Source organism: Aegilops tauschii, chromosome 4, assembly GCF_002575655.3.
Source record: "Aegilops tauschii subsp. strangulata cultivar AL8/78 chromosome 4, Aet v6.0, whole genome shotgun sequence".
In the NCBI taxonomy this organism is placed as follows: domain Eukaryota; kingdom Viridiplantae; phylum Streptophyta; class Magnoliopsida; order Poales; family Poaceae; genus Aegilops; species Aegilops tauschii.
Window position 1 is genome coordinate 285,348,538 of NC_053038.3, and position 12,240 is coordinate 285,360,777.

The window sequence follows — 12,240 nt, forward strand, 5'->3', positions numbered from 1 at the left end:
CCGTTTACCGGAGGAACACTTTGTGTGCTACCAAACGTCACAATGTAAATGGGTGATTATAAAGGTGCTCTACAGGTGTCTCCAAAGGTACTTGTTGGGTTGGCGTATTTCGAGATTAGGATTTGTCACTCCGATTGTCGGAGAGGTATCTCTGGGCCCACTCGGTAATGCACATCACTATAAGCCTTGCAAGCATTGTGACTAATGAGTTAGTTGCGGGATGATGTATTACGGAACGAGTAAAGAGACTTGCCAGTAACGAGATTGAACTAGGTATCGAGATACCGACGATCGAATCTCGGGCAAGTAACATACCGATGACAAAGGGAACAATGTATGTTGTTATGCGGTCTGACCGATAAAGATCTTCGTAGAATATGTGGGAGCCAATATGGGCATCCAGGTCCCGCTATTGGTTATTGACCGGAGAGGTGCCTCGGTCATGTCTACATAGTTCTCGAACCCGAAGGGTCCGCATGCTTAACGTTACGATGACAGTTTTATTGAGTTTTGATGTACCGAAGGAGTTTGGAGTTCCGGATGAGATCGGGACATGACGAGGAGTCTCGAAAAGGCCGAGACGTAAAGATCGATATATTGGACGACTATATTTGGACTTCGGAAAGGTTCCGAGTGATTCGGGTATTTTTCGGAGTACCGGAGAGTTACGGGAATTCGTATTGGGCCTTAATGGGCCATACGGGAAAGGAGGGACAAACCTCAAAGGGTGGCCGCACCCCTCCCCATGGGCTAGTCCGAATTGGACTAGGGAGGGGGGCGCCCCCTTCCTTATTTCTCCTTTCCCCTTCCCTTCTCCTACTCCCACAAGGAAAGGAGGAGTCCTACTCCCGGTGGGAGTAGGACACCCCCCTTGGGCGCGCCACCTCCCCTTGGCCGGCCCTCTTCCCCTTGCTCCTTTATATACGGGGGCAGGGGGGCACCCCATAGACACACTTGATATACGATATTTTAGCCGTGTGCGGTGCCCCCTCCACCATATTACACCTCGATAATACCGTTGCGGAGCTTAGGCGAAGCCCTGCGTCGGTGGAACATCATCATCGTCACCACGTCGTCGTGCTGACGAAACCCTCCCTCAACACTCGGCTGGATCGGAGTTCGAGGGACGTCATCGAGCTGAACGTGTGTAGAACTCGGAGGTGCCGTGCGTTCGGTACTTGATCGGTCGGATCGTGAAGACGTATGACTACATCAACCGCGTTGTGATAACGCTTCCGCTGTCGGTCTACGAGGGTACGTGGACAACACTCTCCCCTCTCGTTTCTATGCATCACCATGATCTTGCGTGTGGGTAGGAATTTTTTTGAAATTACTACGTTACCCAACATTCAGTTATGCAAAAATGTAATGTTCAATAGGGCTATGTGATGTTTAAGTATGAATTGTCCACTTCAGTTTTACGAATGGATATATTTGGTTGTTTATAGTGAGTAGATGCCTTGTTTACCTGTATTTGGTTGTTAAGTTGGTTGCAGCGAGCATTTGTCCAGTTATCAAGCAGATGCCTTGTTTATCTGTATTTGGTTGTTAGGTTGGTTGAAGTGAGCATTTGTCCAGTTATCAAGCAGATGCCTTGTTTATTTGTATTTGGTTGGTTGGTTGCAGTGAGCATTTGTCTAGTTTTCAAGTAGATGCCTTGTTTATCTGTATTTGCTTGTTAGGTTGGTTGAAGTGAGCATTTTTCCAGTTTTCAAGCATATGCCCTGTTTATCTGTATTTGCTTGTTAGGTTGGTCGTGGTGAGACTCTGTGTAGTTTTCAATTGCTATATTTGGTTGTTATACCAATCATTTATGCCTTGTTTATTTCAGTCAATCACAATGTGATGTTTATTTTGTGCAAGTTGGAGCTGTTCGATTTCATCAATACCAGTTTGACCGGCTATATTTGGTTCCAATTATGCATGGTGTAATTAACACATGCCCTTTATTTTAGTTTTACACATTTATCCAGTGTGATGTTTAAGCATGACCTACGTTCTATTCATTTTCAACAATATCAGTTTGAATTGCAATATTTGATGGCTGTTAAGCCTGTTGTAGGTAACATTCCCTTCAATTTTATATCTGCTTTAACAGCATGCTGAAACCAACACATTCAAGCTATCATTTGGAGATGATGTTGTTTACCTTTGCTATATTTGTTTGATGTTAAGGTTGTTGTACTTATCATGCCTTTCCACTACTTATGCACGACAACAACGGGAGTGGCTAGAATTTTTCGCCGAGGTTAGTTTCATCCCTCAGCTTGTACTCCCCCCGTTGTCGTTGGAAACCACGACCACCTATGGGACCAGAGGCCCCTTGATGGTTCGGCAGGGGTTCGCCGTGTTCCACAAAGAGCAGATGAGCATGGGATAGCACGACAGAGATCACGTAGGCAATTTTACTCAGGTTCGGGCCGCCGTGAGGCGTAAAACCCTACTCCTGCTTTGGTGGACTGATGGTGGAAAACTGGTGGTGAGGCATAGTACACCGACCAGCAGGGGTTGCCTCAGGGCGACAGTGGCTACGCGCATATGGGTGTGTGTGTGTTGTCCAACCTTCCAACCCTTTCTACAGTTGCCATGGGCCTCCTTTTATAGATCAAGGGGTTACCACAATGGCAAAGTAGTCATTATGACAAGATAGCAAATTGTGCTATCATACCTAACTATGCAGGCTGACAGGGTGCATTAAATGCACCGCTTAACGTCACGTCCCTGGTGGCCCGGCAAGCCTTGCCGGGCTCTCTCGCCAGCTCCACGCCTGCTCGCTTCACACGTCGCAGGACGGGTGTCGTCTGTAGGCATTTCTTGTAGGAAGAGGCCGCCGTCGGTGTCAAAACCGGTAGATCTTGGGTAGGAGGTCCCGAACTGTGCGTCTGAGGATCAATGGTAATAGGAGACAAAGGGGACACACTGTTTACCCAGGTTCGGGCCCTCTTAAGGGAGGTAAAACCCTACTTTCTGCTTGATTATATTTGATGAGTATAGGGGTTACAAGAGTTGATCTACCTCAAGATCGTAATGGCTAAACCATAGCTGTCAATGTCGGTGTCAAAACCGGCGGATCTCGGGTAGGGGGTCCCGAACTGTGCGTCTAGGATCAATGGTAATAGGACATGGGGGACACAATGTTTACCCAGGTTCGGGCCCTCTCTATGGAGGTAATACCCTACTTCCTACTTGATTGATCTTGAAGAATATGAGTGTTACAAGAGTTGATCTACCACAAGATCGTAATGGCTAAACCCTAGAAGTCTAGCCTATGAGTATATGGTAATGAATCTGTCCTATCCGGACTATGCTCTCCGGTTTATATAGACACCGGAGAGATCTAGGGTTACATGGAGTCGGTTACATAAGAGGGAATCTTCATAGTCGGTCGCCAAGCTTGTCTGCCACGCCAAGTAGAGTCCAATCCGGACACGGGTATAGTCTTCGGCCTTCACGCCTTCAAAGCCCATTAGTCCGGCCCAGTAGATAATAGGTCGGACGCCCGAGGACCCCTTAGTCCAGGACTCCCTCAGTAGCCCCTGAACCTGGCTTCAATGACGAGGAGTCCGGCATGCAGATTGTCTTCGGCATTGCAAGGCGGGTTCCCCTTCTTCTGAACTCGAAGATAGTCTTCGGATGTAGTAAATATATCCGGACCTGTGTATGTAATTGCAGAAAATACAATACTCCACGAGTCCAATCTGCTGACAACGGTTTATGACATTGTGTCATGCCCGCCCGGTTATTATTTCCAACCGTTGGCTAGCCCGTCGCCCCACGTCTCGGGGCGCGGTTTTATTGGCACGTCTTGTCAAAGCAGAGATCGTGCCCCCCTATTCACTGGATTTTCAATAACGCAGGTGTGGGTAACCCAACCGTCCCCAGGGTACAACTCTTTGAGGATAGGTAAGTTTCGAGACCCGGGAGGGGACGCTCGATATTCTGGGCCTTTATATAGGGACCCAAACTTGTCTTTCTCTTCCGCGCTTGCTTCTTCCTCAACCCCAGCCACCTTGAGTTCTATCCCTCGAGTTTCAATCACCACCAACTCCAATCATGTCCGGGCCCGGCCGTTCAGGCCGGTGGGTGGCCTCTTCTGTCACAGAGGAGGATATTGCAAAGCTCCGCGTGGCGAGGTATCTGACCCCAGAAATCCTTCATCGGCTTCCTGACAAGGGGCAGGTTATTCCCAGCCCCAAATCCGGTGAGAGGGTAGTATTTGTGTCACACTTTCTCCATGGGTTAGGGTTCGCGCTTAACCCCTTCGTCCGGGGGCTCATGTTCTACTATGGGCTAGATTTCACGATCTGGCCCCGGACTCCGTCCTCCTCATCTCGACATTTATCGTCACATGTGAGGCCTTCCTTCGGACTCCTCTGCACTTTGGTTTGTGGCTAAAGACTTTCGATGTGAGGCCGCGGGTGACGGAGGAGAAGCAGGCAGAGTGCGGCAGCGTTATAATAAGCAAGCTTGCCAGCGCGGTTTGGTTTGAAGGATCTTTTGTCGACTCTTCCGACCTATGGTAGCAGGGGTGGTTTTATGTCAACGTGCCGCGGGGCTCCAAGTGGGCAGCTGCGCCCGCGTTCCGACCCGGTCCTCCGACTCAGCTCACTTCATGGATCAATAGGGGATTAGACTGGGGGTCCGCCAATGAAGTGCAGACTCTGCAAAGTCGCATCTGAAGCCTTACCGAGAAGGGCATCAGACTCGTGAACGTTGTTCAAGTAATGCTAGTCCGCCAGACCCTGCCATGTCAGCGACGGCCTCTCCGTATGTGGGAGTTTAATCCAGAGGGGCGGCGGACTCTTCAGCACTTCTTCGGTGCTACGCAGGAAGGGATGTGGATATTATATTTCGGGGAGCGGGAACAATGGCCGGACACCACTGAGGATGTTGGCCTTGACTGCAATCATCCGGACACTTCGGTAAGTATTCAATCTCCGAACACCTTTCATTCATGCATCTCTTGACAAGATACTGAACGACCCGTCCATGTGTAGGACTGGATAAAGAAAGCGGTGCTGATTTGGTGTCCGGCGCCCCTTCCCGAAGACCCCGCATCCGCCCTGCTGACGCGGATGTTAACTCCCACACCGTACCAGGTGTCTGCATAGGGGGGTGAGAGCGAGGAGCCCAATGGAGATGCCCGTCCTGAGGACGATTCTGACGCTGTGTTCAGGGAAACCGAAACCCTTTTGCCCAGGGGCAAAGGTGTAGAGGGGGCCTTCCATAGCAAGAAGAGGGCCGCTTCTAGAGGTCAGGAGGGGAAACCTTCCAAGAAAGGGAAAACGCAATCGTCGGGCGGCTTGGGTCGCGCGAGCGATGTCGATGTAGAGCTTGATGATGAGGATGAACCTCCGGCCAGACCATAAGTGACACAGGGTACTTTAACCATACCTCATTCCTTTCTTATTACTGAAGTAATCCTCCGATATATGCATGTCCTCGCAGGTTAACGCCTGGTGTTTCTCAGTCGTCCTCCACCTCGGGAGACCTTCTGTCGGAGATGATGGAGAGTGACACGCCTTCTCCAGCCTCCTCGCCCAATAGGGCGGATGATCTTGAGGTGTCGTCCCGGAGGGCTCCTCCCCACCGGCAAGTAGTGCAGGAAGCGAGGAAGGAGTTGCCCGAAGGTGGCGCCTCTGTCACTCAGGGTTCGGGGATCAAGAATGACGGTCCCGAACTATCCGGTTTATAGCCGGAGGAGATTCTAGAGGCGGGTAAGCGGATTCCTTAAAAGGAGTGTCATGCTCCGGCGGCGGTGTCCGAAGATCCAGGAGTGCCGGGGACGCTGACGGACATGCTGCGACGAGCATCCATTTCGGAAGAGCATCGTGCCTTAATGGTTACGGTGGTCGAAAAGGTTCTCTCCGCGAAGAGCGGGTTGGACGAGGCCTTTACGAGCCTTCTGAGAGGTTTTGAGGTTTGTGATGTAATGTTGCCAATTGAATGATATTAACAGAATGCACCTGAGACTCGGATTGCCTTCCGAAGGAAGCAACCGGAGGATCAAAAAAGATATGCACAGGTACTAATCTTGATTTAATTTGGAATATAGGCTACCGCCCCTCCTGCCACTACTCGAAGTACGGAGGTGGCCGAACTGCAGCGAAAGCTGGATATTGCGGAGGATGACATTGCATTGATCAACAAGCGTCTTGACAACTCGCAAGGTATATATTTCGAGCATTCCTTACACCAATGTGCTTGTAATTTAAGCCTGACTCTGAAAAAGATTTTTATATAAATGTGCATGAATGCAGATGGTGCCGCCGCCGTGGAAGTCCTTCGGGCGGAGCTGGCCCGGGTCAAGGAGCAGGCCCAGTTTAGTTATGCGGCTGTCGAAAAGGCATCGGTTGAGTTGAAAGCCGAACAAGCTACGCGGCGCCAAGACAAGGAGAAGATGTCCACCATGGCGCGCGAGTTAGAGAATGCGGCTAGCCGCTGCAAACTTCTTGAGAAGGAAAATGAAGTCAAAACGGCTGAACTTGATAAGGCCTTACGAGAGGCAAGAGAAGCGCGGTCTGAATCCGGAGCACCCCGAGAGGAGATCCGGCAAGCTGCGGAGATTGTGGCTAGCAAGCCCTTTTTGCTACAGGCTAAGTTCGGAGATCCGAACTATGCTGAGCTTAACCAAGTGTGGAGTTCTCTGGACAATTTTTTAGACTTGCCGAACAGTTCTTCCGATGCGGCGCAATTTTACCATGCGCAAGGGGGGTATGCAACGGAGAAGCTTTACTGGTCACAATTTGGCGCGTCGAAGCGCCCTCTGTTGCTGAATGAACAAATGTCCCAGTGGGCCGAGCTGCATAGGATATCCGGCGCTGCCATGAAGAACGTCATAGTCCGGTTGTGGCCGACTGAATCTGTTCCGAGTAGTTACTTCGGCCTGGTGCAGCGGCTTATTGATGCGGTGGCGCGTATCGACGCTGTGAAGCGGTCGACGTGCATTGAAGGTGCACGGATGGCCTTCGCCCGCGTCAAGACATTCTGGGGGAAGATGAAGGCCATCGATGTTGCGGCGAAGAGTCCACCCAAAGGCAAGGACCGTCCGAAACCGGAGCACTATTTTGAAAACGTCCTAGAGGCCGCCCGCTTGATAGAGGGTCGGTGCTCGAAAGACATAATGTTCGAGTAATGTGTATAAGTGTTGTAACAGACAACTTTATGGTTAATCTGTTTTAATCTTTTGCTCGAAAGCTTGTATTCCTCCTGTGCGGCCATTTTAATGTAATCTGAAAGTTTTCTAGTCGTCGGCTTCAGCCCCCTCGTAGGAAATACGGGGGTGTTCGGAAAATCATTTAATCACTCTTTATCCAACGTCTCGGTCCATGAAGGAGGTGATAATGCGGCGAACCAGGCAATCGGACTATAGGGCGTTAACACTTTCACTTAGCCATAGGAGTTTTATGGCGGGGCTACGACATAGCCCCTGGTATGTATGCGGCGTATTATAATTTTTGTGCCTTACATGTTTTGATCTGAAAAAGATCCTTCGTGTGACACGGAGAATCACTAAAGATTCGAATAAGTCGTCAAGTGGTTGACCAGCTCTCGCCGCATCATGACAGTCAGTTTTCGGCTTTCTCTACTGAGGCGCTCATCCGGTCAAAGCCAGGGCACAATCGCAGTAGTTCTCCCTTTACTACCCTAGCCGATAGACCGGAACGTAGGGTAGCAAGCACAGGAGCCGGGTAACCCAACTATTGACCAAATACAATGATTCGGAGCTGATGTATACAAGGCCAAACTTGCGACGCCGAAGTACGCTATAGAGCTGTTCGGACTTTTATTGGCGACTCATTTGTTCCCATGTCGAGCCCCTGGCAGGTTATGCCGAGGTGCGTCTTGTAACACAACCGTTAGTGCCTTACTCATTGTAGGAAGAGTATGGAAAATTAGTTCGGATATAGTTTACTGGGAGTGGAGCAACAAGCCAATGATAAATTCGTATATGGAAAGGAAAAACCACAACCCGGGTATTTGACATGCTCGGGGTCGGGGATGGAGGAAAAAAGGCATAATACAGGCTCAGAATAAAGAGTGCGGTCTACAAAAAGCTATTTTGGACCTCCTGTCGCACGTCTGCGCCGGCCGTCCTCGGGGAGGGGAGTCCTTAACGGAAGTAGCCCCTTAGGTGAATGTACGGATCCGAACTCCGATAGAATCCGTTGTGGATGCTATCCTGTTGGTCACCTGTTTTTGAGTTATAATAAAGAAAAGTAAGTGAAACAGATAAAGAACGTTACAGGAATGCTTGCAGGGTTGTCCGTATTGTGCTTCCGCCGATCCCCATGGTATCTTGAGCGCCTAGTGATGCACACGTGGTGTAAATCTGGCCGGCATAGTGGGTGGGTGGCGGAAGCCGAACTGCTATTTCCGTTCCGGGAGTGGTCGGACTTCGGAGGGAAACTATTTCTCGCCCCTGGCGTTCGGATGGCGAGCTGCTCCGTCGTCTTTATTGCTTGATGGCCTCCTCCCCTTGTGCTCGGTGTTAAGCTTACCTGCCTGATTGAAGACCCAACAGTTTCTGTTGGTGTGATTAGCTGCCTTATCAGGGTGAGCGTGAATCTGACAAGGTCGGTCTAATATCCTGTCGAGGGCCGATGGTTCATCCTGGTTGGCCTTAAATGGCTTCTTCCGTTGACCGGGTTTCGGATTGTGAAATCTGGCGTTGACCGCTATGTCGCATGATCTTTCATTATGGCTGCGACTGTTGTGTTCGTTTAATCGTGGCGCCGTTGCCGTTTCGGGTTTTGGAAGTGCCCGAGTCGCTGGCGTTGTTGCTTTTACGAGCGAGCCAGTTGTCTTCTCCCGCACAAAAGTGAGTCACTGGAGCGGTAAGGGCTGTCATGGATTTAGGTCCTTCCTGGCCGAGGTGACGTGCTAGCCATTCATCCCGGACGCTATATTTGAAGGCCGCAAGGGCTTCCGCGTCCGGACAATCGACAATTTGGTTCTTTTTGACTAAGAACATAGTCCATAGTTCCCTGGCTGACCCACTGGGCTGTTGGACAATATGACTTAAGTCATCGGCATCTGGTGGCCGGACATGTGTTCCTTGGAAGTTGTCACGAAAGGCGTCTTCCAGATCTTCCCAGCTGCCAATAGAATTTTCTGGCAAACTGTTTAGCCAGTACTGTGCTGGCCCCTTAAGCTTGAGAGGCAGGTATTTAATGGCATGAACGTCGTCTCCGCGAGCCAAGTGGATATGGAGGAGGAAGTACTCAATCCATACTGGGGGATCTGTTTTTCCATCGTATGATTCGATGTTGATGGGCTTAAACCCGTCTGGGAATTCATGCTCCATTACCTCGTTGGTGAAGCAAAGAGGGTGTGCGGCTCCTCTATGTTGGGCCACACTGTGGAGCACCTCTGGCGGACTCCGCTTACGCTTTTCGTACCGAGCGTGCTCGGATTTGTCGTGTCCGAATAGGTATCCGTTATTACTGGCCGGGGTATGTCTCCACGATCTGTGTGTCGGTTTTGTGTGTCCTGTTCTACCCTCCGGGTCTTGTTGGATGTCGCGAGTGTTCCCCCGAGCTTCTTTATTCTTGCTTGGACGGCCGGATGGGTTGGTATGGTGCTCTGCTTGGGCTGCTGCTTTGCCCGGACCGAACTGTGGTCGGCCTACTGGCTTATTCGATGGTGGTGTGGGCTCCAAAGCCTTGCCATCGTATTGAGGGAGCCGCCTACTATTGTGGTGGCTTTTGTTTGGGCCGCTAAGGTCGTATTCTTTGGCGGCCAGGATCTCGGTCCATCTATCATTGAGCAAATCTTGGCTCACTTGAAGCTGTAGCCGCTTCCTCCTTAGGCTCCTTGCGATGGCTATGAGCCGGCGTTTAAAGCGCTCATGTTCTAGAGGTTCCTCAGGCGTGATGAATTCCTCGTTGCTGAGGCTCTCTTCTTCCTCGGAGAGTGGAAGATAATTGCTATCCTCCGAGTCCCCGTATGCGGCCTGTTCATCAGGGCTGTCCTGCCCGCTTTCCTGGTCCTCCTGTTCGGATCCTACCTCGACAGGGTCTTCATTGTCCGGAGTATTATCACCTCCGGTGCTAGTATTGTTTTCTCTTGGGTGACGTGACTGAGAGTGGCGCCGGGGGCGCCGGTGTTCAGACTGTGTACCAGGAGGTTTATCCTCGACTGGATCCTCCTTGTCATCGTCGAGATCGTCGTTGGGTGTGTCTACCATACACACGTCATACCAGGAAGTGGTCGCCCCATGTCTAGCGGATAGTAAGCTCTGGCTTTGCCCCTCATCATCGTCCAGACCGTCGATGTCTTTGGAGCAGGGGTCAGGCGTGTTGGTTGGATCTTCGACGGTGGCTATGAAGTGTGTGGCGGGTGGGAAGCAAAATTCTCCATCATCCGCCATAAGGTCGAACCGAACATAGTTCAGCGATGAGCCGTCTGCCAGGGATAGGCTTTTTAGTGAGTTTAGGAGGTCGCCCATGGGCGAGCGTTGGAAGATATCCGCGGTGCTGAACTTTAAGATCGATAGCCGATCGAGTTCGGTATCCGCGGGCTCGCAGGATTCGGAACTCGATACCGGAGACAAGTCCGGGGTTCCGTTGATGCAAGTATCGTACGAAGTGGAATCTGCATGCGGCTCCAACGCCGCCGAATCGTTAGCCCCCGTGATGGGGTTGAGTTTCCCGTCTTCGGATGACTTGATCTGCTCCGGTTCTAAGGCCGGAGTTGTTACAGGAGTTATCTCCTGGATACGGCCCGATGACAGGTTTAAGCCATGTTCATCGGGGTGAAGGGGAGCGGTTGCCGCGGTCTCGAATCCGTCGAAGATCAAGTCTCCATGGATGTTCGCGACGTAGTTCAGGCTTCCAAATCTGACCTGATGGCCAGGGGCGTAGCTATCGATCTGTTCCAGATGGCCGAGCGAGTTGGCCCGCAGTACGAAGCCACCGAATACAAAGATCTATCCGGGGGGAAGGTTTCTCCCTAGACCACGTCATTACTGACGATTGAAGGGGCCATCAAACCTTTCGTCGACGGCACAGTGGAACTCTCAATGAAAGCACCAATGGCGGTGTCAAAACCGGCGGATCTCGGGTAGGGGGTCCCGAACTATGCGTCTAGGATCGATGGTAACCGGAGACGGGGGACCCAATGTTTACCCAGATTTGGGCCCTCTCTATGGAGGTAATACCCTACTTCCTGCTTGATTGATCTTGATGAATATGAGTGTTACAAGAGTTGATCTACCACGAGATCGTAATGGCTAAACCCTAGAAGTCTAGCCTATGAGTATATGGTAATGAATCTGTCCTATCCGGACTATGATCTCCAGTTTATATAGACATCGGAGAGATCTAGGGTTACGTGGAGTCGGTTACATAAGAGGGAATCTTAATAGTCGGTCACCAAGATTGTCTTCCATGCCAAGTAGAGTCCAATCCGGACACGGGTATAGTCTTCGGCCTTCACGCCTTCACAGCCCATTAGTCCGGCCCAGTAGATAACAGGCCGGACGCCCGAGGACCCCTTAGTCCAGGACTCCCTTAGTCAAGCCTATGAGAATTTTGATAGCCTATATGGACTATACCCTCTAGTTTATACACACACACTAGAGGGATCTAGGGTTATACATAGTTGTTTTGCAGAGGAAGGAATAGTACACCCAGACACCAAGCTTGTAGTCCATGCTTATAGGAGTCCTACCCGGACATAGGAGATTGTCTTCTGCTATTATCTTCACGGCCCATTAGTTCGGCCCGCATAGAATAGGCCGGCCAACCGAGGACCCCCTAATCTAGGACGCCCTCAGTAGCCCCTGAACTTGCCTTCAATGACGACGTAGTATCCGGTTTATGTCTTCGGCTTTGCAAGGCGGGGTCTTCTCCATACTTCAGCTTGATGACAGTCCGACTCTAACCTTCACGTTACGCTTTTATGACTCTTCCTGCCGTCACCTCGATTCCCACGCGATGGGCGAATGCGAACGGTTCACGATAATAATATCTTTTTAACAGATATAAAGAGGCTAGATCCCCAAATGACATCTATATCGAGCGGAGAACATCAAGACTAGCCACGAAAAAACTTCAAAACATGTCCAACACTCCTAGCTCTTCTTTGCGCCCCGACGACCCTCAAGAGTGTGATTGGCAGAGCTGCACAGTGCCTCACCTTCAGTTGAGTCGACTCCAGATGCATGGATATCTCCCTCTCGTAGATCTAGTCTCCGTGCGAGCGGGATTAGCCTCAATTGGCAATGCGTGCTAGCAG